Source organism: Globicephala melas, chromosome Y, assembly GCF_963455315.2.
Source record: "Globicephala melas chromosome Y, mGloMel1.2, whole genome shotgun sequence".
Lineage (NCBI taxonomy): Eukaryota > Metazoa > Chordata > Mammalia > Artiodactyla > Delphinidae > Globicephala > Globicephala melas.
The window spans coordinates 4448257-4474267 of NC_083336.1; the positions used below are offsets into that span (position 1 = coordinate 4448257).

At 42.0% G+C, this 26011-nt stretch overlaps 1 pseudogene; it reads right to left on the reverse strand.

The window, feature by feature from the left end:
• Nucleotides 1-4735: 4735 nt before the first annotated feature.
• On the reverse strand, nt 4736-21854 carry LOC115850752 (protein WWC3-like; annotated as a pseudogene).
• Nucleotides 21855-26011: the final 4157 nt, after the last annotated feature.

Genomic DNA, 26011 nt, shown 5'->3' on the forward strand with positions numbered 1-26011 from the left:
CTTCTTTGTCTCTTCTAATAGTCTTTATTTTAAAGTCTATTTTGTCTGATATGACAATTGCTACTCCAGCTTTCTTTTGGTTTCCATTTGCATGGAATATCTTTTTCCATCCCCTCACTTTCAGTCTGTATGTGTCTCGATGTCTGAAGTGTGTCTCCTGTAAACAGATTATATATGGGTCTTGTTTTTATATCCATTCAGCCAGTCTGTGTCTTTTGGTGGGAGCATTTAATCCATTTACATTTAAGGTTATTATCGATATGTATGTTCCTATTCCCATTCTCTTAATTGTTTTGGGTTTGTTATTGTAGGTCTTTTCCTTCTCTTTTGTTTCTTGACTTGAGAAGATCCTTTAACATTTGTTGTGAAGCTGGTTTGGTGGCGCTGAACCCTCTCAGCTTTTGCTTTCTGTAAAGTTTTTAATTTCTCCATCAAATATGAATGAGATCCTTGCCAGTAGAGTAATCTTGGTTGTAGTTTTTTCTCCTTCATCACTTTAAATATGTCCTGCCACTCCCTTCTGGCTTGCAGAGATTCTGCTGAAAGATCACCTGTTAACTTTATGGGGATTCCCTTGTGTGTTATTTGTTGTTATTCCCTTGCTGCTTTTAATAAGTTTTCTATTTAATTTTTGAGAGTTTGATTCATATGTGTCTTGACATATTTCTCCTTGGATTTATCCTATATGGGACTCTCTGTGCTTCCTGGACTTGAATAATTATTTCCTTTTCCGTAGTAGGGAAGTTTTCAACTATAATCTCTTCAAATATTTCCTCAGACCCTTTCTGTTTCTCTTCTTCTTCTGGAACCCCTGTAATTAGAATGTTGGTGCATTTAGTGTTTTCCCAGAAGTTTCTGAGACCGTCCTCAGTTCTTTTTATTTTTTTTCTTTATTCTGCTCCACAGTAGTGAATTCCACTATTTTATCTTCCAGGTCACTTATCCGTTCTTCTGCCTCAGTTATTCTGCTATTGATCCCTTGTAGAGTATTTTAAATTTCATTTATTGTGTTCTTCATCATTGCTTGTTTCATCTTTAGTTCTTCTAGGTTCTTGTGAAATGTTTCTTGCATTTTCTCTATTCTATTTCCAAGATTTTGGATCATCTTTATTATCATTATTCTGAATTCTTTTTCAGGTAGACTGCCTATTTCCTCTTCATTTGTTAGGTCTGGTGTGTTTTTATCTTGCTCCTTCATCTGCTGTGTGTTTTTCTGTCTTCTCATTTTGCTTACCTTACTGTGTTTGAAGTCTCCTTTTTGCAGGTTGCAGGTTCGTAGTTCCCATTGTTTTTGGTGTCTGTCTCCAACGACTAAAGTTCGTTCAGTGTGTTGTGTAGGCTTCCTGGTGTAGGGGACTAATGCCTGTGTTCTGGTGGATGAAGCAGGATCTTGTCTTTCTGGTGGGCAGTTGCATGTCTTGTGGTGTGGATTGGGGTGTCTGTGGCCGTATTATGATTTTAGGCAGCCTCTCTGCTAAAGGGTGGGGTTGTGTTCCTGTCTTGCTAGTTGTTTGGCATAGGGTGTCCAGCAGTGTAGCTTGCTGGTCGTTGAGTGAAGCTGGGTGCTGATGTTGAGATGGAGATCTCTGAGAGATCTTTGCCATTTGATATTATGTGGACCTGTGAGGTCTCTTTTGGACCAGTGTCCTAAAGTTGGTGCTCCCACCTCAGATGCACAGCACTCCTGGCTGCAGTACCAAGAGCCTTTCATCCACACAGCTCAGAATAAAAGGGAGAAGAAAGGAAAGAAAGAAGGAAAGAAAGAAATAAGGAAAGAAAGAAAGAAAGAAAGAAAGAAAGAAAGAAAGAAAGAAAGAAAGAAAGAAAGAGAGAAAGGAAGGAAGGAAGGAAGAAAATAAAGAAAATAAAGAAAAAGAGAAGGAAGGAAGGAAGAAAAAAGAGAGTAAGAAAAAGAAAGGAAGGAAGGAAGAAAGGATAAAATTGAAAAGATAAAATATAATAAAGTTATTAAAATAAAAAATTATTTTAAAAAAATTTTTTTACGAAAAAAATGGACAGATAGAGCCCTAGGACAAATGGTGGAAGCAAAGCTAAACAGACAAAATCTCACACAGAAGCATACACATACACACTCACAAAAACAGGGAAAGGGGGAAAAATCATAAATCTTGCTCTCAAAGTCCACCTCTTTTGGGATGATTCATTGTCTATTCAGGTATTGCTCAGATGCAGGGTATATCAAGTTGATTGTGGAGCTTTAATCCGCTGCTCCTGAGGCTGCTGGGAGAGATTTCCCTTTCTCTTCTTTGTTTGCACAGCTCCCAGGGGCTCAGCTTTGGATTTGGCCCCGCCTCTACATGTAGGTCGCTGGAGGGCGTCTGTTTTTTGCTCAGACAGGACGGGGTTAAAGTAGCAGCTGCTTTGGGGGCTCTGGCTCACTCAGGCCGGGGGGAGGGAGGGTCGCGGAGTGTGGGGCGAGCCTGCAGCGGTAGAGGCCGGTGGAATGGTGGAACGTTGCACCAGCCTGAGGTGCACCGTGCGTTCTCCCGGGGAAGTTGTCCCTGGATCCCGGCATGCTGTCAGTGGCGGGCTGCACAGGCTCCCGGGAGGGGAGGTGTGGCGAGTGACCTGTGCTCACACACAGGCTTCTTGGTGGCAGCAGCAGCAGTCTTAGCATCTCATGCCCATCTCTGTGGTCCGCGCTTTTAGCCGAGGCTCGCGCCCGTCTCTGGAGCTCCTTTAAGGGGCATTGTTAATCCCCTCTCCTCACACACCAGGAAACAAAGAGGGAAGAAGAAGTCTCTTGCCTCTTCCACAGGTCCAGACGTTTTCCCAGATTCCCTCCCGGCTAGTCGTGGAGCACTAGCCCCTTCAGGGTGTGTTCACCCGCCAACCCCAGTCCTCTCCCTGCGCTCCGACTGAAGCCTGAGCCTCAGCTCCCAGCCCTCGCCCACCCCTGCGGGTGAGCAGACAAGCCTCTCGGGCTGGTGAGTGCTGGTCGGCACTGATCCTCTGTGCGGGAATCTCTCCGCTTTGCCCTCTGCACCCCTGTTGCTGTACTCTCCTCCACAGCTCCAAAGCTTCCCCACTCCGCCACCCGCCATCTCCGCCCATGAGGGGGCTTCCTAGTGTGTGGAAACATTCCTCCTTCACAGCTCCCTCCCACTGGTGCAGGTCCCGTCCCTATTCTTTTGTCTCTGTTTTTTCTTTTTTGTTTTGCCCTACCCAGTTACGCGGGGAGTTTCTTGCCTTTTGGGAGGCCTGAGGTCTTCTGCCAGCGTTCAGTAGGTGTTCTGTAGGAGTTGTTCCACGTGTAGATGTATTTCTGATGTATCTGTGGGGAGGAAGGTGATCTCCGCGTCTTACTCTTCCGCCATCTTCCCGATACCCCCACATAATCTTTTAATAAAAATCCTTTGGCTCTTGCAGCAAAAGTAATTTTCCTCTTAGACACATATACAAATTTACTCTACTTATAACACTGTCTTTTTACTTGTTATCTCCCACTGTTTAGGATCTACTTCATGGTAAACCTACTACTTTCTCTTAAAATCTTATACTTCATGAGTATGTATCAGACATTTACAGACATGCTAAATAAAATCATGTTTATTACACTAATATGAAAATGTTTTTAATCTTGTTTAATGTATAGACTACTTATATAGAATATACAGATTAATAACTTTATATTGTGAAATCAGTGATAACAGATCCAACTCAACTTTAAAAACTGAATTAAAAAACACAATATAAAAATAACTATTTTGAAGTATACAATTCAATGACATATAGTATCTTCCGAATGTTGTGCACCCACCACCTCTCTAGTTCTCAAACATTTTCATCACCCTATGAATAGTATATGCCCTTTAAATAGCACTCCCAATCGCTCCTCTTCCAGGTCCGGGCAGCAATTAACCTGATTTCTGTCTTCATGGCTATGCTTCTTTTGTATACAAGTTCTGCACATATTTCAGTTCCAAACTGACAGAGCTATTTATCATTTGTTTTGCTTTACTCATTTTTTGCATCGTCCATTTACCAGGCCATATGCTACTCTAACCAAGCGGAACCCTATGGGGTCTTCCTGGAACAGACAACCCTCCCCCCGCCCCTCAGTGTCCCCTGCCTGCCTCTTGCCTCTAGAAAACTTTCACCTCCTAGACCTTCCCCAAGTTCCAAAGAGCAAATTTAATCAGAGAAGTGAGAATAATATGGAAACAAAGGAAAACAGTAAAGCAAGACAGAAATAATAGCAGCTTAGCCATTATACAAAGTGAAGGACATTTAGTTCCTCCTCCAGGGCTATATATAATGTTCTGATCCATGTCCTGTGAGCTGTTTTGCAGGTACTGAAACCTCCACCAGGTGGGAGAAGTTAACTTCATGCTGCCCACAAGCACGTAGACCCCAGACCAGTTAGAACCAGAATGTTGATGATGCCGACTCCCAATTACCTCACCACCAGCCAATCAGAAGAATGTCCACGAGCTGATCACACACCCCACATACTAAAAAAAGCATAATTTAAAGGACTATCTCCAACCTAGCTGAAATAACCCCTATTGAGTATTCTTAAGTACCTCATGTACAAAGAAACTGAAGGGAATTAACCCTTAAATTCATATTTCCCACTTAAGAAGGGCCTTTGCATTGGACTGGTCAATAGAAAGGACTGCTGACTCCCAACAACATTCATACCATGAGAAGAAGACAACAGCAATGGTAGGCAGCTGACACAAGAAACTGGGCCAGGCCTGTAAGACCCATCCTATGAATTCAACTGTACTACTGTTTACCAAATATTTGTCTCCCTATCAACTTTGAAAGTTATTGTTCTACTATAATTTTGTTACCCTCAGTGTTTAAAACAGGAAAATAATTCTCTAATGGAGTTTTCACAGAGTATAACTGCTCATGATATGTAACACTGCTTGCTTTAAATTTATTGCTGGAAGCACGGGTACAGTGCTTATGTGACAACTGGGTATGATTGATAAAATGTATACCCTATAAAATGTTTCCCCATTTAACACATTTCTGAACACGTTTGTGATATCTGATTAGTTTTCCCCCAATGTGGATAACTAGGCCAATATGAAGGAGGCCTAGCACCAAGGGACATGATCTGGACCTGGGGCAGGCATCTCAAACAACCCAGCAACGACAGACAGATATTTTGATCATCAATGCTTTTTCCTGAAAGATTTGCAATCAAAAGGGGGAAATGATGGAGGAAATGTTCACATACTCAGGTAATGTGACTCTGGCTTATACATGATTGAATATGAAATTTAAGCTAACTGAAATATCCTGTTTGTGGCCTATAAAACATGCACTGTGCATTGGCTTTAGCCATTAATGAAAGATACACTTAAAAATCAGAATGGAGTAACTGTGGTTCAAGCCTCCAAAATGGAGCTGGGTGCCCACTGTTGACGTGAGTTCAGACATGTTCTTATACTACTGAGAACCTGAGTTTCCTAAACTTTATCAAATGTAAGGACACTACCAGCCTTTCTCAAAACAGTATCTGTTAGCAGCTGCCAGCTGCAACCTTCTGGTCTCAAGGTCTCTTCATAACTGTGAAACCCATCTCCTACTTTAGAAATAGTAGTGGCAAATGAGCCAACTCAAGATAGAGCCTCCCAGCAAAAGGTGCTAGATTATTCAGCCAGAATACTATGAGCTAATAAAATTGCTTTAAATTACATTTTGGCAAAAAAAGAAGAGAGAGAGAGAGTGACACAGAGAGAGATACTAGTGGCCAATAGCTCCTATTATGTATAAAAACCCTGGAAAAATGAAAAACCCAAATATAGAATAATTTAAAAGCTTACTTGGTTACTGAATATATTTAAAGAGGAAACACTCCAAACCTTATTTTTTCTGGTTGCATCTAAAATTAGAGGACTCTTTTTGATCATGATCCTCATTGTAATATGTTGGCTAATTTTCAAATGTGTGTCCAGGTGCTGTAACAAAACAATCAAAGAGAGAAGTAATGTTTTCATACTACAAAATATTGATGCTAAACTTGAAACTCAGCAGTATTTCCAGCTCTGTGTCCATTCCCAAATTAGGCAGGTCTATGCTCCATTTCATTAGGTGGTAGCCAAAGTGGTTGTTGCCCCATTCCCTCAAAGAGTTCAGGAAAATTGAAACAGAAATGGAAACTAAAACTGAGTTCTTCTGCCATGTTTATAATTAACCTCTCTATCCAAAACTTTATTCCCTTTCTTTTTCTCTACCTGTCCCTCAAGACTGAGGGGTATCAAAAAAAAGGGGGGCATTGTAACTATGGAGGCTTCCTGGAACAGACACTCCCCACAATGTCCTCTGCCTGCCCTTGTCTGTAGAAAAACTTTACCCTCCTTGACCTTCCTCAAGTTCCAAAGAGCAAATTTAATCAGAGAAGTCAGAATACGCAGAAAGAGAGGAAAACAGTGAAGCAAAACACAAATAATAATAGTTTAGCCATTAAACAAAGTGAAGGACCTTTAGTTCCTCCTCCAGGGCTATAAATCATATTCTGAGCCATGCCCTTTGAGCTGTTTTGCAGATACTGAAACCCCCACCAGGTGGGAGAAGTTAACTTCATGCTGCCCACAAGCACACAGACTGCAGACTGGTTGGAACCAGAAGGTTGATGACGCTGACTCACAATGACCTCACCACCAACCAATCAGAAGAATGTCCACGAGCTGATCATGCAACCCACAACCCACCCCCTTCACCCTGTCTTTAAAAGCCTTTCCCTGAAAGCCTGCAGGGAGTTCAGGCCTTTTGAGCACTAGCTGCCTGGACTCCTTGCTTGGCACCTGCAATAAAGGCTACACTTACCTTCACCACAACCGGGTGTAAGTAGATTGGCTTTACTGCACACAGGCGAGCAGACCAAAGTGTGGCTTGGGAACACTACTGGCGCTAAGAGTATGTGTGTAGAAGGGAGAGAAATCACTTTTATTTCAGAAACGAAATGGATTTATTTATGTGATGTGTTTAAGACTCTTTAGGAATGAGATTTTGCAGATCTCATTTTCTTAAGTTACTGTTTAAGTAAGCAGCCCATATCTTGCTTTAACTGGATAAATTTCATAGGGAAGTGAACACTGGCTGAATGTTACACTTTAATTGCTAGGAGACCAGTCATCTTGTGGTGTCACAGCTACTCAGGTTGAGAACCACTGTGATGGTCTAGACGGTTTATCTGTGTAGGTCTGCCAAAGCAGCATGTGAACTCGCAGGGTTGAAAAACAAGGTGAGAAAAGTAGCTGAAGAAAATTTTATTTGAGATGGCACATATTTCTTCTGAAATTCAAGATGTGTCTCCTAGAGATGTGCCAACTGCTCCAGAAACCTCCATTAGATCTCCATTGTGGGGTCACAAATTCACTGGGGACTCAGTCTTGAGATCTATGATTGAAGAAAATGAATTTCAGGCTCTGTCCGAAGGATCCTTGATTAAAAGACCATGTTACATGTTTTGTGTCTCCAAACCAGAGGAAGATAATGATTTTCTTTCTCTGGCCTTTCCCAGAAAACTTTGGATGTATAGGAGTTTTGTAACAAAGAGCAGGTAGTTAGAATGTCAAAAGATTACAGTTAATTAAAGAAAACCAGACATCTCTCGTGAATGAATTTAGCACTTTTCTACGTATGGGAAGATACAACAGCCTAGGTTCACTGAAAGCATTCGTTTGATATGCACCTTAGCTATCTAGGGTCAGAATCATGTTCTTTCCCATCCTGAGTCCCCTCTGGGTGCACCACTGGGGGCAGCTGTAGTGGCTGAGGGCTTGATGGTGGGCTTCCTGTTTTTATCTTGAGTTCCTTCTGGGTTCACCTTCAGGGACAGCTGCAGTGGCTGATGGCTTGAGGGCCACAAAATCCTTTGTTTACTGATCTGGCTGGCAACACTCTTACTTCACAGTGTGCTCTTCTCTCTATTCCCTCAGGAAAACAGACTGTATGTAGAGACCATTCTTAATCCTGATCACAATACCACCATGGGCGTCTACCTCAGCAAGACCTAAAGTGGTCCTGCTAGCAGTCTGCATGTATAAAGTTTGGCCTGCAAACTTCTTTAGTTTTGCTAAATAAACTAGAGCACCCAACACCCTTTGAACTGCTGTACATCCTCTGACCTCAAAGTCCTTCCTCATACACCAAACACAACGAGAATGAAAGGGACAGCACATCTACAGAGGATGAGTACACAGGGACTCATCAGTTAAAATATCCTCCAGCTTCCAATTTCTGGTTATGGTGGGCAAGGCTTTTTTGGATCAAACTTCCTGCTTTTGAAAAAAACTACAAGCAATGTATGAAAACATTTCTTATGAGGGAGGTCCCTGGTGGTCTAGTGCTTAGGAACCAACACTTTCACACTTTCTGGGCCTATAGGCACAGGTTTAATCCCTGGTGGAAGAACTAAGATCCCGCCAAGCAGTGTGGCCAAAAAGAAAAAAAAAGAAAAAAACTTACCAATCCTCCTAAAAGGACCTAAGGGGTGAGAAGACAGAAAGGAAATTCCAGACTCAAAACCAGGAGCAAAAAGAACTCAGAGCAAGGTAATTAACTTTTCCTTCTTTCATAAAGGCTATCAGCTTTCTCTTTTTTCTTTTTTTTTTTTTGCGGCACGTGGGCCTCTCACTGCTGTGGCCCTTCCCGTTGCGGAGCACAGGCTCCGGATGCACAGGCCCAGCGTCCATGGCCCACAGGCCTAGCCGTTCCGTGGCATGCAGGGCCCTCCCGGACCGGGGCACGAACCCGCGTCCCCTGCATCGGCAGGCAGACTCTCAACCACTGCGCCACCAGGGAAGCCCTATCAGCTTTCTTTTTGATGACCTCTTAAGGAAACAGGAATAGAAATCAAAGCCCAAAGTTAAGTCTCAGGGTAAAGTTCAGTCTAATAGGAGACCCTGCCCACAACTAGCTGGGCCCCAAAGGGCCATAGCCTCACAAACAACTGAGCTGAAAACAATCCCATCTTCCTTAGAACTTAAAAACAAATGAATTTCACACTGCCTGGTCAGCACAGGGAATCTCAAGCCTTGATCAAGGGGATTTCAGGCTGACAGACACCCCAGAGACCAGAGAGATCAGAATGCACATTATCTAAGAAGGAAGCCATTGTCCTAGGCCTCTAAATATTCTTACTAATTATATTTTGCATACACTGTCCAGCACAGATGGAACTAAGACAGCATGATTAAGAACCAGCACCCGCAGAAGTCAGGCTCAAACAGACTTCAGAATTTGGAACTTCACTGAAAGTATCTACAAGGATAAAAGACAATCTTGGCAAAGCGACCAAGCAGATTTGAAAAACAATCAAGAAGAACTTTTAGGAATGAAAAATGCAGTAGCTGAAATTAAAAACCAAATAGAATGGGTTTAAAGAATGTATTTACATTCAGTTGAAGAGCAAATTAGAAAAATGGTGGATGATGAGAAAAAGTTGCCCTAAACTCACCACGGAAAGACAAAAAGGTGAAAAACAGAAGTATGGATGAAACTGACTAATGTGGAAAGACCTAACACAGGCTAAATCCAAGTCCCAGAAAAGAGAGGAGAGAGGAAGGAAAACCTAATTTTCCAGAACATGGCCAGAAACCATTCAAGCTCCAAGAAGTTAAAGAGGAGAGGGGTGTGGTATTCTCAAGACCTATTTTCCCAGAAGAGGAGAAACAATTTTGAACTTTGGTGGTTTCAATATGCATGCTACAATTCCTACAGTTACCTTTTAAATAGCAGTATCAGAAATGGCTAATATTTAAAATCATTCAGGAAACATAACTACCGTATGACCCGGCAATCCCACTACTGGGCATATACCCTGAGAAAACCATAATTCAAAAAGAGTCATGTACCAAAATGTTCATTGCAGCTCTATTTAAAATAGCCAGGACATGGAAACAAGCTAAGTGTCCATCATCAGATGAATGCATAAAGAAGATGTGGCACATATATACAATGGAATATTACTCAGCCATAAAAAGAAACGAAATTGAGCTATCAGTAATGAGGTGGATAGACCTAGAGTCTGTCATACAGAGTGAAGTCAGTCAGAAGGAGAAAGACAAATACCGTATGCTAACACATATATACGGAATTTAAGAAAAGAAAGTGTCGTGAACAACCTAGGGGTACGACAGGAATAAAGACACAGACCCATTCAAGAATGGACTTGAGGATATGGGGAGGGGGAAAGGCAAGCTGTGACAAAGTGAGAGAGAGGCATGGACATATATACACTACGAAACGTAAGGTAGATAGCTAGTGGGAAGCAGCCGCATAGCATGGGGAGATCAGCTCGGTGCTTTGTGACCGCCTGGAGGGGTGGGATAGGGAGGGTGGGAGGGAGGGAGACGCAAGAGGAAAGAGATATGGGAACATATGTATATGTATAACTAATTCACTTTGTTATAAAGCAGAAACTAACACACCACTGTAAAGCAATTATACTCCAATAAGGATGTAAAAAAGAAAAAAGTTTTGGTTATAGACAGTGGTGATGGTTACGCAACACTGTGACTGTATTTAATGCCACTGAACTGTATATTTATAAATGGTTAAAATAAATATGCTTTATGTGTATTTTACCACAATACCAAAAGAGGAATATAAAAAAATTTTTAAAAAGTTGGAACATTACAAAATAATCAATCCAGGAAAGCTATGAAAGGGAAAGGGAGTGGGGGAAATAGCTGTACACAGAAGAGGCAGGACAAGCAGAAAGCACCATAAAAAGTGATACATATATGTGTGTGTGTGTGTGTATATATATATATACACACATATAAATATATATCTCAAACCTTAAATGGGCCACACAAAAAGCCAGCATCAAAAAATAAAATACAGGTCAGGTTTACCTACGATCTACAGATATCAAATATCTGGAAAGAAACTGATATGCTGCATGAATGCTAAACAAAAGGATGCTATAAGAGGTGAACTACCAGGGAGATACTGTATTTTAAATTTGTGTGTTCTAACAAGCTTCAAGTAGATACTGCAAAAACTGACAAATATAAAAGGACATATAAAGAATATCACACCCAACATTCCTGGACACTATATCTAATTAAGCACCAAGACTGTCTCCACCATGCCAACCTTCTAGTGGGTCAAGCATGAGCTTTGAACTTGTTTCTACTATCATGAAAGAAATTACTAGAAATACAGTTTGGTTGAAAGAATGGCAGATCAGGATCAAGAACCCACTTCCTTAGATGAAACCTATTTAAAAATTTTATTTTATTATTAAAATTAAATAAATTTAATTTACTAAATTAATAATAAATTTAATTGGATCTTTGTTGCTGCGCACAGGCTTTCTCTAGTTGTGGCGAGCGGGGGCTACTCTTTGTTGTGGTGCACGGGCTTCTCGTTGCAGTGGCTTCTCTTGTTGCGGAGCATGGGCTCTAGGCCCGCAGGCTTCAGTAGTTGCAGCACACCAGCTCAGAAGTTATGACACATTGGCCCTAGAGCACACAGGCTTCAGTAGTTGTGGCGCATGGGCTTAGTTACTCCAGGGCATGTGGCATCTTCCCAGCCCAGGGATCAAACCCGTGTACCCTGCATCGGCAGGCAGATTTTTAACCACTGTGCCATCAGAGAAGTCCTGAAACTTTTTTCATTATACTTTTCCATACTGTTTTCTTCACTTCTGATCCAATCAAATTGGTCTTACATATTCAAAGGATGTGGATGAACAGGAAAAAAAAAGCGGAACACAACCTCATACTGCAAACAGAAGCAAACAAGCCTATCCAACAGCACGCTGTTAACCAAGCATAGAGAAAATGCTGAGTAGTAAAGAGACTTCTAGTCTTTGCCTTCCTCAGCCCCAAGAGGTGACCTCTTAGCTCTTAGAACATCCAGCCTGGTAACAGTGTTTCTGGTGACCTGGGGGCTTCCGGCTACACTTGACAGTCTAACAGTGTGATATATGGTAGGGACTTGGGGCCATTGGGTATTAGCTCTACCACTGAAGGGACCAGAGGCTAGGATCAGCCACAGGGGTGGTCAGCCACATGGCTGAGCCCCAATAAAAACTCTGGACACTAAGGCTTGGGTGGGTCTGTCTGGTTGACCAAACTTCATGTCTGCTGTCACACGTCACAGCCAGGAATACTTAGCAATATCCATGACTTCACTGGGAGAAGACAATTGGAAGGTTTGTGTGTGTAGCTTTCCTAGACCCTGCCCTACTGCACCTCTTCCCTTGGCTGACTTTAATCGGTATCCTTTCCCTATAATAAATTGTAACCGTGAGCGTAACAGCCTTCAGTGGGTATTGCAAGTTGTTCTAAAGTGTTATTAAATCCGGGTGTGGTTTGGGGAACCCTCCCACCCACAGACTTGCAAGTGGTATCAGATATCAGGGTGTGGTATTGAGGATGACAATCTAACACTGCCACTGCTCGTAATCTACCAATACCACGTTAGTAATACCAGGAATATAATTCCAGGGTCAAAAAGAACTACAAAAACACCTTTGTCTCCACTCAGTGGATTTCTTGTCCCTAGGAAAACTGGCTTTGCAATTTTCATGTTATTTTATGTGTACTGTTTATAAAACTAAGTAACTTAATTAATACCAGGAGTTTCATCACAAGAGAAAGAGATACAGATATATGCAAAACAAAGTTAAGTTGGGGGGAAAATCTGTAAAGTTAAATTTTAACTGGAAATTTAATTTAATAAATAACGTTTACTTTAATTGGAAATAGGACATACAATTCAACTTCAAAAATTATTTTCAAAGGATTGCAAAAGTTGAGAAAATAAGAATAACGAGTCCCCATGTACGCACCCCCAGCTTCAACATTTTCTAACCCACGGCCAGCCTTGATTCATCTTTACCTAAGCAGTCCTGCACTGGGTCATTCTGAAACAAATGCCCAGCCACAGATCATTTGAACCTGAAATATTCTGGTACTCCTCTCTAAAAGGCAAGCAACTGCATCGGACTGCTAGGTTTCTTAGTCTCTTCCAATTTATGCTCTCCTCTCTCTTTTCATCCACGTTTGAGTCTGTTCTCCTTTTTGACAAGAATTCCTCACGAGAGGTATCGTGCACTGCCACTGGGAGGCACATCATGTTTGGTTATCTCTTTTGTTGTCATGTTGAAATCAAGCAACAGGTTTAGGTGTCATAAGCGTGACCCCCAACACTAATATCCACTCGCAATGTTTTCACTTAAGGAAAAGAACTTTGACACCAATGAAGTATTCTGGTCTACAATTTCCAGGTGAGTAGTAAATAATCAGGAGTGCAGGTAGCACAGGTGCAAAGTCCTTATGGTGAAATAATACTTGAACAATCCCAGACTGTGGAGTACTGAATTAGACAGGAAGCCTGCACTCTTTAAAATTCAAAACAGGGAGGAAAACTCAGGTTAAAAGAGTCCCAAAGAGACACTACAGAAAACTGTGTGTGAGAACATTGGCTGGTCCTTGGATCCACGTGGGGAAGGGAACACAGGCACAGGAAAAGAAAGAAAGAATGTAAAAGCAATAGAACAAGATGTTAACAATCATTTGCAGGTAGGCAGAAAATAAGCTGCCATCGGTTATTTGTCCTTGCCCTATTTTTTCAGTCTTTCTATATTTTGTGGTATTTTTGTTAAAACCAGTTGGGGAAAATATTGTACTTCATTAGCACATCAGATACCAGCTAACACTGGATGTGAACCTCTGTCAGAGGAATCTGAGGAGTGGAGAGGGGAAACAACTCTGCAGAGAAACATTTCATCAACACTAGGTTAAGGTTATTCGGACACCTTTAGCCCTTTACCTCAAGGAACTCACCTAAAGTCATCAGAGTCGAAACACAAAGTTTCCCTCTCGTGGCCAACTGTAGTTTATACAGCTAACCTGCAGAGACTGGGCTGATGGATGCAGCCCAAAGGGAAGTCTCACAACTGTTTAGCGTCAAGTTCAAGAGACCGTCTGGCAACTTCTCGTCCTAAATGTGTGGACTGGGATGAGAATGGGACTCAAGGAGAACATCTCTGCCAGAAGCAACCGTCACTTATCTCTGACTTCCACATTGCAGTTCTATCTAATCAAGGTAGGGTACAAGTAAAATAGAAGGAGCAACAGGAAAAAGGAAGAAAGAGAGAGAAGGTTGGGAGGGAAGAAAGGAAACAAATACTTACCTGTGTCCAATTTGATAAAGTTGGGTATCTTGCCAGTCCCTAAATCAATCAGTACGGTGTCCTTCACCTTGATGAGACAACCTGGGTATTGAACGGTACAAGCATATGAGTTACCAAGTGCAGGATTCCCTTTGTACCCACAGTTAACTTCCTCACTTTGCGTACTATCTCACACAGCAAAGAAAACCGATATAAAGTGTAAAAGCAAAGCCAACTGAAACCACCACCTAATTATTATCCCATCTGCATGATCAGATCCCCCAGATGGCTGTCCTCTTGCTCTCTGTACATCCCCTGCTGGACCAGTGCCTGCTTCGCCTACACCCTACTCACATGATTGACTTTGTCCTACATACCTGCCCCTGACCCAGCTAGTGATTGCTGTAGCTTTAGATCAGAACACCTTTACCAGGATAGCTTAACAAAGGGGCAGTGAGGGGTGTGCCCCTCTACTAGTTTCCCTGGTAACTAATGAGCCGACCTGCTGTCAATTCCACCTATAACTGGTAACCTTCCCCCTACCCCAGGAGTCCTGCCTGCTGTGAGCTGCACATAATGGGGTGTTGCTCCAGGACCTTGCTTAGATGTGTAAGCCCCGCCCCCAGCCATTAAACCACTGATGTCTACCTTGCTGACCCCAGGCTCTTTCTTTGGTCTTAAAGCTGGGCAAGTGCAGGGTTTGCAGGCCTAGGGCTTGCAGGCCTCTGGCCTGCAGCCCAAGAGTGAGACAAAGGAAATCTCACAGGGATGAAAGATTCAGGATATATAAAATTTAAAAAATAATAAAGTAAGATAAAATAAAGTAAGGTCAATAGAACGCTATGATAGTTTGATTTAAAATAAGAAATATGTTACTTTGGTCTTCATCCAAGGTTCTTCCTAACACAGAAATCAGTGAAAAGGTGAAATCAATGTCTTTTTTTATTCCTAACAAGCTTTTCAACCATGAGTTTAATTTAATGAGGAGACTTTTGGAAAACCCTGGATTACTATAGGATGGCAGCTGAAATATTTACAGACAAAATGATATTGTGTGTGGGATTTGCTTCCAAATATGAGGAGAAGTGAATGGAAGTGTAAGAGAAACAAATTTGGCCATGACTGATCCATGTTGAAATTTGGTCAGAGGACCACAGGGATTTATTTTACTATTTTTATACATTTATAGTTCTCCAAAACTTAAAAGGAATTTTAAAATATATTTCCACTCTGTTTTAAGAACTCTAATTTTAAGAAATACTTTCAAACAATACAAATCGGAGGAAATGGTGACATAAGCAAAGAGAGGAATATTGATTATTACTTATTCCCACAACAGAAGAATATTTATTTAAGGAGTTTTCAACCAAAGTTTGACAATTCAGTGATCATAGAAAGAAAAAATTAGTTTACTTGTAGCTCTGTTTTAAAAGAAGCTGGTGGCAGCATTCTGACAGTTTCTTGAAAAGGGATATCAACATTTGCAATCTACCTCTGACTACCCTGAGTAAGACTGCCAATAAAATAGGGCAGTTTTCTTAATGACAAAGGAAACATATAAACATATTATGTCATACAGTTTATGATGCTCCCACGACGTCAGGAATTTATTCTAGGGCCTACAATAGTGCCAGGTAAGTAGCAGGTGTTCAGTAAATATGTTTTATTAATAAAGGAATGAATACATGAAAAAACATACGAATGACTGAGTTCTAAATTTTAATTGAGGAAGATATAGTATATCACTTCATCATGGGGACACAAAACTTAAGGATATACAAAGATAAACATAAGGCAACAGGACTTAACTTTTCGTTCATGTGGGATATGCTCCTGACAGTCTTAATTGATCAGAAGTTGCAAAATCAAGCCCACCATCTGCTCCACCACAGCCTCTAACACAGACCATTTGTCTTTTCCAGCATGAACAATGAACACTCAAAAAGGGGTCCTCCACAGGCAGCACAGAACTTTTCTTCATTGGTCTCGATTTTACTTCCTTACTATGATCTTATAAAAGCAATCACATGCAAGGCAGAGCATGGAGAAGTAAAACAGAGAAGTGGCAAATGTAAGAGGCCACTGCACGGCCATAGAAGCTGCATTTGGCTAAGATGGGATTTAAAACAACAAAAATCCCCCAGCTCTCTATCAGGGAAACACTTCCAAATGGAAATCTGTTTGAGCTGGGGATAGAGGGTGGAGAGGAGTATGTTATTCAGTGTTATTCAAAAGCACCTGTCTGGGGCATTTCTATGCTGGCACAGCTGCTAAGAAGAAGCACAGAGAAAATGCATTCTGCAAGCCTCCCCACATGAATGGAGACTGTACCTCAGATATAAATAACTTGCCATTTGCATCCTCTAGAGTCCCGTGGTAGACAGTTCTTTGTTTGATTTTAAAGTTTCAAATAGCTCAGGGAAGTTAGAGAGGGCCTAACTGTCCTCACTTGCTTACCCATGCTGTCTGCTTGGCTGCTAATTCTACTAAGGAATGTTTTGTGAGTCTCTACTTCCACTGCCAGTACATACACTAAGAAATTGACGAGGGGAAAAAAATCAAAACAAAGATTAGAAACACATAGCAACAGATGACAACTGTGAATAGCATAAAGTTTTCAGTCTTAGTACTACTTACAAACTCTATTGTCCATATTTTCAACGGAAAAGAGGGAGAAGAAAGCTACAGGAAGAGTTGTATGTTCTTTCTGTCTTTCTTTCTTTCACATTTTGTGACTGATCTTGTTTACTCAACCAAAGCTTCATGAAGAAGAGTGCCTTTTAAATATAATAAGTATATATTAGGCAAAATATTTATATCACTTGGCAATTCAAAGAATAGTTGTACCCTTTTATTGAATAAAAATATTTTTCCTCATGAGCTAGTTCTAAGATTTCTTAAGAAATGTTGGCAAGACTCCAGCATGGGGCGGGGGGCCTTCTGAGCGAAAGCACATGCTCTCCTGTGAGTGACTCGCCTGGTAGCTGTAGTTCCCACGGAAGCTGGCTTCCTCAAGAAAGCGCCTTCAAAGATTATCGTGTCCATGTCGTGACTGCTCTATCCATCAGCGGATCCAGTGACGCAGTGAAAACACACCTTCCTTCTTCTATTTTCACTTTCCTGCAGGGCAGAGCAGCAGAGCAGAAGCTCCACCACTGCCCTTCTTGTCGGTCAGGATCAGATGGGGCGGACTGGAAAGGCAGGCGGGGCTGCCGAGGCCGGGTGAGGGTGGGCTGTGTGCCTGCTGGGGGCTCCGTGACCAGCCTCAGACCCGGGGTGGGCACGGAAGGGTGCACGGAAACCAGGGGCTATGGGTGCCCAGCCCGCGTGGGAGACCAAGCTCCGCAAAGCTCACCCCGCACTGACTTAGGACTGAGCCCCTAAGGTGGCATCTTAACAGAACATAAAGGGTGCGAAAGTGTACACTATACATGATAAATGCACACAGGAGAAACGGGACGAGTGACGAGTTCAGCACATAGTGTTTGCATTTCCGATGTCAGAACACAAAACCGGCCCCAAAGATCCATTCTACCACATGGCAAATACTGAAGAACCAAGTTTCAGTCTTAAAATACATCTTAAAGTCAGTATTCTCCTTCAAGGAGGAAGAAAAGAACCATGAATAAATGACAATAGAGTGTATTTGCCTGAGTTTCTGTCTTCCACCCTTCAAGTCAAAGAAAACAGCATGGAAACTGTCGAATCTTCACACAACAGCTACTCTTTTATAAAATAACCTGTTTGAGATGTTAATTTAACAACAAGGAAAAGCCAAGCCCTGCTCCTGTCACTATCAAAAAATACATATTTATAGACTTTCAAAAAAAAATTGTATATTAATAACTTTGCACACATATTTGAAAGACAATTTTAGCTAGACAATTTTAGAACTTCGCAGAAATAAAATAGGCAGATAAATACTCCAGCAAACATCATCAACCGGCAGCAGGGGTATGTTAGCCCGTGGTCTCGTGAAAAATGTTATCTTCTCCCTGGGTGGGCATGGAAAAAATTATGTTAGAAGGTGATATGCAGACACGGAAAGCTGGCAGGAAGCTCTCATATCAATGATGGCTTTCCTTGTTCAAAGAACAATCAGAATTTGAATTTCCATAATATATGTTCGTATACAAATTTTCAAAATTTTAATAGAAGTTATGATACTCCTAGGAGGGCAGGGATTTATCTCCAGTGGCTGGAAGAGTGCCTGCTACATAGTGTTAACTCTTGTTCTATCAACAAATGAATACATTTTAAAAATATATCAATAGATGAATTCTAAATCAAAACTGAAGGAAGTGGTTATAATATCTTGTGTTATTTTATGATAAGGACATAAAAATTACAGGTATAGGAAAAAACAAAGCTAAAAGTCAGGCACAAAGTAGTATGGATAGAACTGTGTTAACTGCGGCTGTATAAAAGAACAAAACCATGCAAAACTAATTAATGTCATTAGAATTCAACACAGTGTTTAAGGAAATTTGCAGAGTAATCTGGAAATGCTGATAATGTTTTGATTTCTGTCATGTTCAGTTTATGAGAACTCACTAAACTATCTTCGTAAGAAAAGAACATTTTCCTGAATATAGAGTATGCTTCACTCTAAATTTTAAAAAGCAAAGATAACACATACTGTACATATGTAAATTGCTGTTATTTATGATCATAAACATAAAAAGATGTTACAAGAGCCGGTAAGTGATTTATGTTTATTAGATGAAATCAGTCATGAAAAAAATAACAGGTTAGGTAGTAACATGTGGTATGTTAATTCTTAATAAGCTGAATGCAAAATTAAACAAAAATGATCATACCTGGCCTTAATTAAAGCTCCACAGAAAATAAATCAGGAGAAAAATCGCACAATGCTAACAGCAGTGGGGATTCCAGCTTTGTTCTCGACTTCCTTGTGGGTCTCTCTCAGTACTTACTTTACTCTTTATAATGACAAAGGTATGACAGTAAAAATCAAGCGCGAGAGTGAGGCCTGGGCTTCTCCCCACCTGAACGCCTGCACCCAGCTGGATGGGCTCTTTGAGGTTCCGCCCGCGCAGCTGGCACACCCCTTTGGAGGCCTTCTTCAGCGTCTTCTCAGCTGCCTGTTCTTGAATGCAAGTCAAGTTTGGTCTGTCTCGTCTGGAACAGCAACGCGGGGTGAACCAGACGGGTTTGCTTCCAGTTTTAAGGAAGAGCGATGGAAGCCCCTGCCAGCTCCGGGCACCGGGAGGCGAGAAAGGCCCGGCCGCCTGCCCCCTCCCCGCGTTGGCGGGCCGGGGCCTCACCTGCCTCTCGGCCTCCCGCAGCAGGCTCCGGAAGCGCTCGTCGCGCAGCAGCCAGGCCGGGGGCTCGGCGTGGCCGCGGAGCTGGGCGTCCTCCAGGCGCTGGCGCAGCTCGCGCAGGTCGCACAGCTCCTCGGTCAGCTGCCGCTGCCGCGTCCGCGACGCCTGGAGGTCCAGCTCCAGGTCCAGGGACGTGCGCGCCGCCAGCGCCGCCACGGAGGACCTGCAGGGCTGCGAGACCGCGGCCGTGAGCGCGCCCACCCCGCCCGCGCCCTTCCCGCGGCTTCTTCCCCGAGTGACCGACCCCACTGGAGACAGACAGCCGCAGCGTGGCCCGACGCCAACACAACACGGATGTGGGCCACACGGGTTCAAACCTCCACTCCGGTAACGAGCCAGTGACAGCAAGCTGTCCGCTGTAATGACGACCTAGGCTTTGGCTAAAGCGCAGAGAAACAGACCCTCTCACACGGGGCAGGAGGGCGTCATCTTTCTCAAGTGCTACTTGACACTATAAGCAAGAGCCACAAAATGTTGTGTTTTCTTTGGTTCTGAAATTTCATGTGACTTGCACCTGAAAGGCACAGCTGATGATGTGCAAAAGCTTTATGACAGAAAAATTCTAAATACCTGACAAGAGAAAAGTGATCAAATACATTATAAGGCCCGCAGAAAACGCAGCTACTGTAGAAAGATGAAAAATAGACCGACATGGCAAAATCTTAATGGCCTACTGTATAACGGGAAAAAAGCACGTTCTAAACCACGTTGAGGGCTTTCTGGTTAAACACACACAAGCTGTCAAAAACGTTCCTCCCCAGGGAATTCCCTGGTAGTCCGATGGTTAGGACTCCCCGCTTCCAATGCTGGGCTGCAAATTCAATCCCTGGTCAGAGAACTACAACTGCAAGCCGCGCAGCGAGGCCGAACATCAACAACAACAACAACAAAAAACGCTCCTCCCCACACACGCCTGAAGTAAGCACAAGTCTCCTGTTTTCAAGAAAGCTCTAAGACGACAATAGAATTTTGTACACGGAGCTGAGAGCAGTACTTCCCACGCCACGGCTAACAACGCTGGGGAAGGCAGTTAGTGCAACAAAATCACAAATCCACGAGCCTATCAGCGTTGTTGGGAGGACTGAATAACTGTATGCGTTTTACACACCCATAACACTATTTTGCACATATACAGAAGTTAAATGCAAATCTAAGTGACTTAATAAACACAAACTCATTTAAAAGCTCTCCTGAATTCATAGTAGAGCTCACTGGTTCCCAACCACGGGTGACTTGGGCCCTCCGGGGACATTTTTGGTCGTCACAACTGGGGGAGGGGGTGGTACCGGCAACTAGTGGGTCAAGGCCAGGGATGCAGCTCAACGGCCCACAGTGCACAGGACAGCCCCCAACAAAGACAGACCTAGGCCAAAATGCCAACAGCCTGGCTGCTGAGAAATACTTTCGTTGCTGAGTTATGTATTTTCTTATCACTCTCAGTCAGCGGCTACTCTAAATACAACCACCACAAGGAGATCTGGGAATTTCTTTTTCTTTCAAAGAATTCTTGCCCGGAAAGTCAGGGAACCACTACCTTACAAATTAAAAGGAGCAAAACTGTGTACACTGGCGTGACGTGGAGAAAAAATCCGGTGTATATAAAGGAAAACTGTAGAACAGTCCTATGTAGGAGAATGCGCCACGTTGAAAGACCCAAATTTTCTAAACTGTATATACTCCCTTGTCAAAAAAGAAAGAAGAATCTCTTATACAGAATGGCTGTTTATTAATTTATTATATTTTAAAATGTAAAGATCATGTATTATCTTAGATTATGACATTATCTTAGGAAATTAACAAATATGGGTAACATTTTGACATTATATACACTTTTAAAAATTATATCTAAGTAAACAAGGAAATAAACATATTACCTTTCAATTAATCTTACCTAAAATATTACCCCTTCAGGTTTGTGGAAATAACTCCCAGCGTACATACAGACGGCAGATTAGTCTACGTGGCACATACCTGCTTATAGCGAAGGGTTCGTCTTTCCAAAGTGTTTCGGACAAGGGGGGACTTGCGGGCCAGCATTGAACTGTCGCTGTCACTACGATAAAGCTACACCAAAAAGACGGCGGTTCAGAAACACTTCCTCAAGAGTTCAACATTCATTCTCTGTGTACTCTGAACTGGATTATTTTGGTTCTCGTGCAGGTACTCAAACAGTTATGACGTTTAGAGCTTTTACCAAGACTTTGGGTTTCGCGTACAAGAAAACCCCACACAAGAGTTTCAGGCCAAACAAAGACAAACCAAATAAGCAGACCAACCCCCGGCCCCACCCCTGCTTCCGGTCCATCAACCGAACCAGCTGAGGTTTTCCAGGCTAATCGAGCAACTTCGGTCCTATCAATGCCAACTGCCACTTGGTACGGTGTGACGCTCATGAAAACCCGCACTCTCCTCAGCGCTTTTCACTTTTTATCAGTCATTCTCATTTGCTGTGTTTCTAGCTTTGGCAAGAGCTGGGAAGAGTGGCGTTCCAGATAAGAGCCTCGTTCCTGGCAGGAGGACAAGACCACACCACTAACACCCACCCTGCCCGTCAAGGGAAAAGGCCTGTCTTTAAAAAGAAAAATAAATAATGCCGACTTCACGGGAGCTGAGATGTTACGTATTTCATTTGGCGGCAGGTTTTCATTTCAGGATCAACATGTATCTGAAAGCAAACATGTATCTGTGTGAAAGCAAAGTCCTGGCCTTCACGGCCTTACCTTCCATGCCAGTGAACCCCAGATAGCAGGAAATGTTGCAGCACTGCACTTACGTGCCTCCCAGTCATCACAAACATATATAAAAACAGAGGTCTCTAGAAGCATCGCCGGTCAGTGCGTGTGCCTTTGTGCTGGGCGCAAAGCACAGTGCAGGGGCTGGAGGCCTGTCTCTGGGGAGGTGAAGGGCTTCCTCCTTCACCGCCCCGTCCTCCTCAGCAAGCAGGCGGGAGGCTGCTCCACAGGGGTTCGGCAGGAGTCTAGGATAAGGAAGGATGGCCTTCGATCAGGCACCTCCAGCCGCGTGATGAAGCATCAGGCCCCACAGGGCTGCAGCCTGATGGGGCGGGAGTGCCCCGCCTGACCCTGGGCTGCCCGGGGCAGTGCGACCGGGACACCTCACTGTGTGGGGAGAGGAGCTGCAGGTCTCGCAAACATGGCCACCCGGGCCCCAGCCCCTGTTGCTCCCTCCTGTGAGTAAAGGATTCCCTGCCCAAGTATCCATTGACAGACGAATGGATAAAGCACCCGTGGCACATATATACAGTGGAATATTCCTCAGCCATAAAAAGAAACGAAATTGAGTTACTTGTAGTGAGGTGGATGGACCTAGAGTCTGTCATACAAAGTAAAGTAAGTCAGAAAGAGAGAAACAAATACCCGTATGCTAACACATATATATGGAATCTAAAAAAAAAGGCTCTGAAGAACCTAGGGGCAGGACAGGAATAAAGACGCAGACGTAGAGGATGGACTTGAGGACATGGGGAGGGGGAAGGGTGAGCTAGGACAAAGTGAGAGAGAGGCGTGGACTTATATATACACTACCAAATGCAAAACAGATAGCTAGTGGGAAGCAGTCGCATAGCACAGGGAGATCAGCTCCCTGCTTTGTGACCACCTAGAAGGGTGGAGTAGAAAGGGTGGGAGGGAGACGCAAGAGGGAGGGGATATGTGGATGTATGCACACATATAGCTGATTCACTTTGTTATACAGCAGAAGCTAACACAACAATGTAAAGCAATTATACTCCAATAAAGATCTATTAAAAAAATACCACAGACTAGGGAGATTGAACAACAGAAAAGTATTTTTTCACAATTATGGAACTCAAGTCCTAGGTCAGGAGGGTTGTCAGCAGGGTTGATTTCTATTTTATTTATGTCTGGTTTAATCATTATTTCCTTCCTTGTGTTAGTTGTCATTTATTTGCTCCTCTTTTCTAGTTCTTTAAGTTGTAAGGTTTTGGTTTGTTGATTTGAGATATTTCTTCCTTTGTAAGGTAAGAGTTTATAGCCATTAATTTCCATCTTAGTAGAGAGGAGGAAAACTTGCCACAACGTGGCAATGATGTTCTAGATATGACACCAAAAGCACAGGCCACAAAAGTAAAAAGGGCACAATCAACAGACCTCAAAGACAACCCACTGAATGGGAGAAAATATACCCAAATCAGGTATCCAGTAAAGAATTAATATCCAAAATATCTGAAGAACTCCTACGAGTCAAAAACAAACAAATCTGATTTTAAAACTGGCAAAGAACTTAAAGAAGATATACAAAGAGCCATTAAGCTACATGAAAATATGATCACACTATGAATCCCTAGGGAAATAAAAAGCAATTCCACAACGAATACTACTTTACATCCATTAGGATAATTATTGTGAAAGCAGCAGAAAATAACAAGTTTTGGCAAAGACTGGGAGAAAATGGAACTTCAAGTGCACTGCTCACAGGAATGCAAAATTGTGCAGCCACTGTAGAAGAAAATATGATGGATTCTTAAAACATTTACTGTTGAATTACCATATGATGACCCATTTTTATCTCTAGGTATATACCCCAAAGAAATGAAAGCAGGGACTGAAACAGATATTTGTATAACAATTTTCTAGCAACATTATTCATCATAGCCAAAAGATGGATGCAACTCAAGTGTACATCGACAGATGAATGTATAAACAAAATGTGTCACATATGTACAGAGGAATATTGTTCAGCCTTAAAAAGAAAGGAAATTCTGATGCAACCAACATGGATGAACGCTGAAGACATATGCTAAGTGAAATAATTCAGACACAAAATGATAAATATTGTATGACCGCATTTATAGCAGGTAGCCAAACTAGGCAATCTCATAGAAACAGAAAGTGGAACAGTGTTTACTAAGACCTGGTTTGGGAAGAACTGGGAGTTACTATTCAATGGGTACAGAGTTTCAGTTTGAGACGACGGAAAAGTTCTGGAAATGTAATGGCAACGACTGTACAACATTATGAACGTACTTAATGCCACTAAATTATACACCTGAAAGGGTTAAATAGGTAAATTTTATGTTATATATTTGCCACAATGAAAAACTTAATAAAGCTTTAAAAGCTCAAAAGAATCAGTATTACACTTTACTGATTTATTTGGTCTCTGGCATGCATGCTCTTGAAAGCAGGGCTGTTTCTTTTCTGTGCTGTTGCATGTGCAATCGGTGGTACATAACAGGTGTTCAATAAATACTTGAGGAAAGAATAGATATGGAGAGTACGTACTGGTATCTACAAAAATTAAAGAAAACTATATATTGTCCCTGCTATCAATAAATGTATCATCCATTGAGCAGATCAGTTACACGCATTAAATACCTGAAGAATTCCAAAGAAACATGAAAACAATATGCAACAGTGTAGTATTGACTGTAATATGTAAATACTCACGGAATTCAGGATGAATTACTACGGGAAAATCATCAAGAAGAAAATCTGAGTAATGTGCGACATAAAAGGAAAAAGAACGCAGTCTGAAATGGCATAGAGTGGGCACAAAGCAAATGTAAAAATTCAGGAGAAAATTTTAAAGTGGCACCAAAAAGACTAGGGGGTTGGGGGAAGCCATAAAAAGCCTATTAGATCTATTTAGCTAATAGCAGGTCTGCAAGTTAGGATAAAGTACCTAGGTTTGCACTGATGAGTCAAAAAAAGATACAGCATCCTAAGCAAAGTGATGACCTAAGGGAAAGATGTTTAAGGGAATCAATCTGAGGCTGAAATGAAAAATAAACTAATGTGGGTGGAAAATAAAGGCAATTTATGCAAAAAGTTCCCATAATGATCCGTTAAAGATATACCGAAGCCTATGGATCCTCTCCCCAAGAAAAAAATCCGTATACTTTGTTTGGCATATGATTATCAGGTTGAGGACCTCAGACCTAGGCTAAAGAACTGGCTGTGAAAAGAGAATGGCATGATTAAATCTAGGAGTTTACAATAAAGTAATGTAAAAAAAACTTAAAATCAGACACTTGTACTATGGATCCATTCACATAAATCAAATAGGACTAAAATTGACCGATATTTTGATTTTTAGATCTATAAACTGTTTGCTCTCTAGGGACATGGTTTCCTAGGACTGCTTCAGGATTTTTAGCAAAGACTGAAACTCACAACTTCATGTTTTCTTTTAAAAGCATAAAACTAGCATCAAAATAAATGACAGTGTTGGATTATGATACAGAGGACAGGAAAACAAAGCTGTGATTCCAAACTTATAACAAAAAATTTACTTTTAAAAATTAAGGGGGACGATCTCCCCCCAAGACACTTATTAACTACAAGGGAAAAATATTAATTTTATTGTGGAGAAACGTTGACAGACGTCATTTTAACAACATAAATAAAGCTGACTTCTTTAGCGGTATAGCAAATTCACAACATGTGTCTCCTGATAGTACACATATGACTCAACGTCACTTCTAGATATTTCTGCCAAAAACACAAACCTGAATCTAATGAGGAAAAATCAGACAAAGCCACATGGAGGGACATCCCACAAAATAATG